Genomic DNA, 7,488 nt, shown 5'->3' with positions numbered 1-7,488 from the left:
TTAAATAAAAAAATAAGCTTCGAAATTTGAAATGTTAAAATCTTTTGAAACTAATATCTTATTGTTGTATTTGTAATCAATAAAATATATTTATAAAAAATTCTAATTGTTAAAATTCGGGAATTTTACAATTCAGATATTTTATAAATCGGAAATTTTCTGTCGTAAATTTTATTATTCGGGAATATTCCAATTCGGGAATTTTATAATTCTGAAATTTTATTATTCGAGAATTTTATTATTCGGGAATTTTATAATTCTGAATTTTTATTTTTCGGCAATTTTATTATTGGCGAATTTTATTTTTCGGCAATTTTCCAATTCGGTACTTTTATTTTTTCGCTAATTTTATTATTCGTGTATTTTATTATTTGGGAATTTTCCATATCGGTATTTTTATTTTTCGGCAATATTATTATTCGGGAATTTTACTGTGTCGGGAATTTTATTTTTCGGAATTTTTCAGTCGTCCCAAAAGAACCTGGAAGATTTTTAGGGATTTTTTTTTTAATTTGTACGATTTTCTAAAAAGTGTAGAAAAAATTGGATTAATTTTTAAGTATAAAATGTACTAGTTTCACTTAAAAATCTAACATTTTTCAAAAAGCACAATTAAAATTCAAACGTTAAAAGTTTAAAAGTTCTTCGAAATTCTAGAGATTTCTCTGTTTCAAATTGTTGAATTTTAAATATTTGGTTTCAATTTTACATTTTTTACATTTTTTAATGGCTAAAGAAAATATATTAATAAATTGATTTATTAAATTTAATATAAAAAAAAATATAAAGGAAGATCTAAAAATGGTTTTCTTTTGTGGTAGAATATTAATTTTTTGGTGAATAATTCATCTTTTTAATTCAATATTCGTCTTTTTTATTTTAAAAAGTATTTATTTTAAAAATAATTAATTTTTTGGTTAATTTGTTATTGATTCATTATTTTGGTTGAACACAAAATTTAAGAGATTTCCAAAATTATCAAAAAAGAACCTGGAACATTTTTAGGGTTTTTTTTTTTTTAATTTGCACGATTTTCTAAAAATTGTAGAAAAAATTGGATTGATTTTTAAGTATAAAATGTACTAGTTTCACTTAAAAATGTAACATTTTTCAAAAGGCACAATTAAAATTGAAACGTTAAAAGTTTAAAATTTCTTCGAAATCCTAGAGATTCAAAGCTTTCTATGTTTCAAATTGTTTAATTTTAAATATTTGGTTTCAATTTACTCCTCTTAAATGAAAAGTGAAATATTGCTAAATATTAAATACTTATTCTTTTTCTAAATTAAAAAATTTCAAATTAAATGGGTTAAAAATGAAATAATTTAGACTTAAAACAATATTTTAAATGTAATAAAAGCCTTTAATAATGGCTATATTATCATGGAATTATTTTTAGGTTGACAATAGTTTATAAAGTTTATTAAATTTAATATTAAAAATACTATAAAGGAAGATCTAAAAATGGTTTTCTTTTGTGGTAGAATATTAATTTTTTGGTGACTAATTTATCTTTTTAATTCAAAATTCGTCTTTTTTTTATCTGAATTTTGTTTTTGTTAGAAATAACAACGGTTTGGTTGAAAATTAATCTGTTTTCATTAAGGATTTCACTATTTGATTGAAAATTTGTCTTTTTGATTGAATTCAACTGTTTTTGGTTTAAAAATAAAATCTTTTTTGAATGAAATTTTTCATGTTTGGTTGAAAAATTATCTTTTTATTTAGTTGAAAATTTCCTGTGTATTTTAAAACCACTTCAGTTAAATTCGAAACAATTCAAGTGAATTGAACAATTTTTTTTTTTTTAATACAAAAAATTCCATTCATATTAAAAAACTTCTTTGCCGAAAATTTCAATTTTTTAACTGAAAATTTTAATTTTTCTTTGTTTGGTTAAGAAATTATTAATTTTTTTTAATTCGCTATTGATTCATTATTTTGGTTGACAAGCACTTTTTCAGAACTATTTTTTTTTTTCATTATTTCTTTTTGAAAATAATTATTTTATCTGAATTTTTTTCTCTTTGGGTTTTAAAATAAAATCTATTTGGAGTGAAATATCAACTATGAGATTTTTCTTTGAGAATTCATATTTTTTTTGTTAAAAATTCATCCTTTTAATTTTAAAAATCATGTTTCTTGGTTAAAATAGAACTGTTTTTGTTAAAAATGCAACTTTTCTAATCGAAAATTCAACTGAATTCTGAATTATTATTTTTTTTTTAATTCGACCATTTGGTTAATAATTCATTTTTAGATAAAAATCGAACTATTGTAAAAACAAATACTTTTTTTTTTTAATCAATTTTTTAACTCAAAATTTAAGTTAAACAAGAAGAATTCGATAATATCCATAAAAATTCAAATTCATGTGGAAAATTAATTAAAAATAAAAATAAAATTTCATTAATAACCGTAAACTTGGAAATGAATTGCTAACAATTTAAAAATATGAATGAAACCCTAAGAATTCAAGGTGAGGCTAAAAGTATTTATGAACAATGATATAAGAACTTTTAAAAAATCTAAAAAAATCCGTTAAATTAAATATAATTGAGTAAATTTCCACGAATTCAAGTAAATCAAAAAAATTCAAGATAATTAAAAAAAAAACTAACAATTCAGGTTGAATTAAAAAAAAAAAAACATCCGAAATCTTCAAATTTGTAAACCCCTACAAAAGCATTCAATTTAAATTCAAAAGAATTGGAAAAATTTTTTTTAATAAAAAAAATTTCATTAATTTCCATAAACTTAAAGTAAATTTAGAAGAAACTAGAGGTGAGAAGACTTCGATGAAATTCATAAAAATTCAAGATTAATTTTTTAAAAAATCCCTGTTTAAATACCAGTTTCAACTCAGAATTGGTTAAAATTGGAAAAATCTCTTCTTGAACTCAAAATTAAAATTCTTTGGAAAAATGTTCTGTTTTGTTTCAGAATTTTGTTCCTTTTCGAAAATTTCCAGTACTAGCTCGGAATTTTTAAGAATTTCAAAATTCCCGTTTCCAAGTCAGAATTATTATTATTATTATTATTCTGGATACATTCCAGTTCCAACTATAAATTTGTAAAAAAAAAAAATAAAAATTCCCTGTCAAAATAAAAGAAGTAAAATTCTTTTGATTTTATATAGTTTAAAAATTCTTAAAATGCTTCGAAATTTTATTTCAGAATCTTGAAACATTTACATGTTAAATTAATAATTAAAAAATATTTTTTTTTACTTATCACTTCTTAAATTAGAAGTTAAATTATTTTCATTTTAAATAGTTTAAACATCCTTGAAAAGCTTGAAAATTTGATTTCAAAACCTTGAAAAATCTAGAAGAACTTTCAAATATATTTTTAAATTAATTGAATTTGTTCTACAATTTTTCGAAAATCCTGTAAATTCAACAAAAGATTCCCAGAAAAATTTTAACTGATTTTTCATTTTGAAGAATTATATCAGAAAATAAAAAAATTTTTAAAGAAATTTCCAAAATGATCGACTTTTCTAATGGAAAATTCAATTGACTTCTAAAATATAATTATTCTTTTTAAATTCGACCATTTGGTTAATAATACATTTTTTAGGTTGAAAATTCAACTATTTGGTAAAAAAAATTTGTATCTTGTTTGAAAATTTAACTATTTTGTTCAAAATTCATTTTTTCCTTTGACGATTCATCACTTAAGATCAAAAACCTTTTTTTATTACAAAATTGAACTATTTTGAAAACAAATAATTTTTGTTGTTGAAAATCAATTTTTGTAACTGAAAATTTAACTTTTCCATTTTTGGTTGAAAAATTATCTTGTTAATCAGTTGAAAATTTTCTGTTTATTTAAAAATCTCTTCAGTTAAATTCAAAACAATTCAAGTGAATTAAACCATTTTTTTTAAATAAAAAAATTCCATTCATTTCATTAAAAAAGCTTTTTTGCCGAAAATTCATCTTTTTCAACTGAAAATTTTTATTTTTTCATGTTTGGTTGAAAAATTATCCCATGGTGGCCGTTGTAATAAAAGATAAAAATTCCCGGTATTTCCAGGTTTTTCCCCGGTTCGCAAACATTTTTCAAGATCAATGAAATTAAAAAAATCAAACTCTAAAGCCAAAGATGTTTCCATTTGAAGCTACAAACATTTTTTGATTGAACAATTTGAATTTAAATTGAGCATTTTAGGCTAGAAAAATTAAAAATAGAAGGATTAAATTTTTTCTATAAACTGAACACTTGTTAAATTAAAATTTATTCTTATTTTAAATAGTTTTAAAATCCTGAAAATGCTTCAAAAGTTTTATTTCAAAATCTTGAAGCATTTACATGTTGTTTTACATTTTTACAAATTTTTAGTTATTTTAAATTGTTTTAGAACTACTAAACATCTTTTAAAATTATTCGAATGTTTCCTAAAATTTTTTTACACATTTTTTTAAAATCCTGCGAAATTGAAAAATTTTCCTTCAAATCCTACGAATTCATTTTTAATAATTTTTCAAATCTTTTTAAATATTCTCTTCGAATTAATTTTCTAAAATAAAAATTCAATTTCAATTTTTCTATTAAATATTTTTTATTCGTCTGACACCTTTTAATTAATAATTAAAATTGTAACGTTCAACGCTTTAATTTTTTGTTTCGTGTTGAATATTTCATTTATAATTACTGATTTTTAATGAAAAGTCCGATATTTCTAAATATTAAGTAATTGTTCTTTTTCTTAAGTGAAAAATTTCAAATTGAATTGTTTAAAAATAGAATATTTTAGACTAAAATAATATTTTTAATTGAATAAAATCCTTTGATTATAAATATATTATTTTTAAATCTCAAAGACAGTTCAATTTTATCAAAAAGCTTAGACTTTAAACACTTCTAAATTTTTATTCTTATAAAGTTTTACAACTGAATTTTTAAATTCTTAAAATTAAAATTTACGCTTCAAAATTTAAAAAAAAAACTTGAATGGGAAATTTTTAAAGTAAAAGATTTTCGAAATACGCATTATAAACTGAATAATATTATAATTAGAAAATATCACAATTTAACTAAATATTTAAAAAAGATTGAAATCAAAGAAAGTTGGACAGATTTTTTTTCTTCTAAAAAATTTTTCAAATCCCGGTCGAAAAATAAATTTACTGTCATTTCCCGTATTTTCCCGGCCTTAAAAAATTCCCGATAAAATGTTTTTCTTCTGTGGTCTCTTTTCATAAAAAAAAGTCATCTTTCACGGTTGAAAAGTACCTTTTTGGTTGAAAATTCGACAATTTGGTAAAAAAAATTGTCTCTTGCTTGAAAATTGAACTATTTTGATAAAAATTAATTTTTTTGTTTGACCTGTTTGGTTAATTTGATTGAAAAATCGTCTTTGCTAATAAAAAAATCTTTTTTATTTTAAATTAAATCCTTTTTATTTAAATAACAACTCCTCGGTTGAAATTTGAACTACTTACATTAAAGTTAATTTTTTTGGTTACAGATTCATAGTTTTAGCTGAAAATTTGTGTTTTATTTGGTTAATTTTTTTTTTTAACTGAAAATTCAACTCTTTTTGTGGAAAACTCAATATTTTAGGGTTTCAAATTCCAATCTTTTGTGGAAATTTTAAATATTTGGTTTCAAATTGATGTATTTTATTGAAAATTCGTTTTTTCTTTGGCTTCTTAGTTTAAATTAAAATTTCGTAAAATATCTACAATTACATTTTTTGTAAAAAATACACCTTTTAAATTAAAAATTCAACTTCTTGGTTGAAAGTTAGTACATTTTTGGTTAAAAATGGATCTTTTTTAATGTAAAAATTTAGCAAATTACAGAGAGAAAAAAATTAGATATGAAAAAAATATTATCTAAAAAATTCGTTTTTCTGGTTGAAAATTCAACTATTTGATTACAAATTGATGTATTTTGTTGAAAATTCGTATTTCTTAGTTGAAAATGCCAATGTTTTATCAGAGAATTCGTTTCTTTCGTTTGAAAATTCTAGAAAGAATTTACTGAGAATTTAACCAATTGATTTTTGGTTAAAAATTTATCAGTTTTAGTTGACAATTAAACTAAAAATGTATTTTGTTGTTCAAATTTCTTTTTTGGTTCAAAATTAAACGATTTTAAAAACAAATAATTTTTTTTTTGAAAATCAATTTTTTAACTGAAAATTTAACTTTTCCATGTTTTGTTGAAAAATTATCTTCTTATTCAGTTGAAAATTTCCTGTATATTTTAAAACCACTTCAGTTAAATTCAAAACAATTCAAATGAATTGGACAATTTTTTTTAAATAAAAAAAATTCCATTCAAAAAGCATTTTTGCCGAAAATTCATCTTTTTTAACTGAAAATTTTTATTTTTTCATATTTGGTTGAAAAATTATCCCGTGGTGGCCGTTTTAATAAAAGAAAAAAATTCCCGACAATGAAAAGTTTCAAAAATATAAACCCGCGTTAACATCATTTTCAATACTTTAAATAAAAGAGTCAAGCAATGAAATTAAAAATAATTTTTTTTGACAACACTTCTTAAATTAGAAGTCAAATTATTTTTATTTTAAAAAGTTTAAAACGTCCTTAAAAGGTTAAAAATTTTATTATCAAAATCTTGAGAAATCTAAAAGAACTTTTACATATTTTTAAATTAATTGAATTTGTTCTACAATTTTTTGAAAATCCTGCAAATTAAAAAAATATCTATGAAATTTCCAAAATTATAAAAAAAGAATCTGGAAGATTTTTAGGGATTTTTCTTTAATTTGCATGATTTTCTAAAAATTGTAGAAAAAATTCGATTAATTTTAAAGTATATTTAGAAGTTCTGAAAGAAATTTTAACACTTCGCTTAAATGAATTGAAATAATTTTAAGTTTTTAATTAATTTTTAATTTTTTTATTAATTTAATTTTTAATTACTTTTGACTGATAATATAGTTTCATAAAATTTTTCAAGTAAAAGATCCAAATATTTTTTATAATATGAAAATGATAAATATAATAAATAATAATATAATCAATATTTATAAAAATAATACTTGATTTTGTTTTATTCATGGTTAAAAAAAATTGTTACTGAAAATTCGAATATTGTCTTGAACCTGCAGAGCTTTTAGTTTTAAAAATGTATTTCTTTCTGTAGAAATTTAATCTTGTTTGGTGAAAAATGAAACTGTCTAGTTAAAAATTTATCTATGTCGATAGAAAATAAACTTTTTTCTTGAAAATTTACATTTTGAAGCTGAAAATTCAACTGTTTTGCAGAAAATTTGTATTTTTGCCTCGAAAATTAAATAATTTGGTAGAAAATTTAACTGTTTGGTTGCAAATTGATATATTTTATTGTAATTTTGCCTTTTCTGGTATCTAGATTGAAAATTCAACTCTTTGTTTTAAAGTTGAACTATTTTCTTATAAGTTCTTTTATTTATTTTTTAAAATTTCCATATTATTATTATTTTTTTTTTTTGAAGAATCATAATTTTAGTTGAAAAATCGTTTTTTT

The 7,488-nt window shown here is 20.5% G+C and overlaps 1 protein-coding gene across 1 annotated transcript in view; it reads right to left on the bottom strand.

Moving 5' to 3' along the window:
• LOC117179482 (eukaryotic translation initiation factor 4E-binding protein 1) overlaps window positions 1-7,488 on the bottom strand; it is a 20,535-nt gene that overhangs the window by 980 nt on the left and 12,067 nt on the right. The gene's annotated exons all lie outside the window — the stretch shown is intronic.

The sequence above is a fragment of the Belonocnema kinseyi genome, chromosome 9 (assembly GCF_010883055.1).
Source record: "Belonocnema kinseyi isolate 2016_QV_RU_SX_M_011 chromosome 9, B_treatae_v1, whole genome shotgun sequence".
Lineage (NCBI taxonomy): Eukaryota > Metazoa > Arthropoda > Insecta > Hymenoptera > Cynipidae > Belonocnema > Belonocnema kinseyi.
This window is presented reverse-complemented; position numbering and strand designations above follow the sequence as displayed.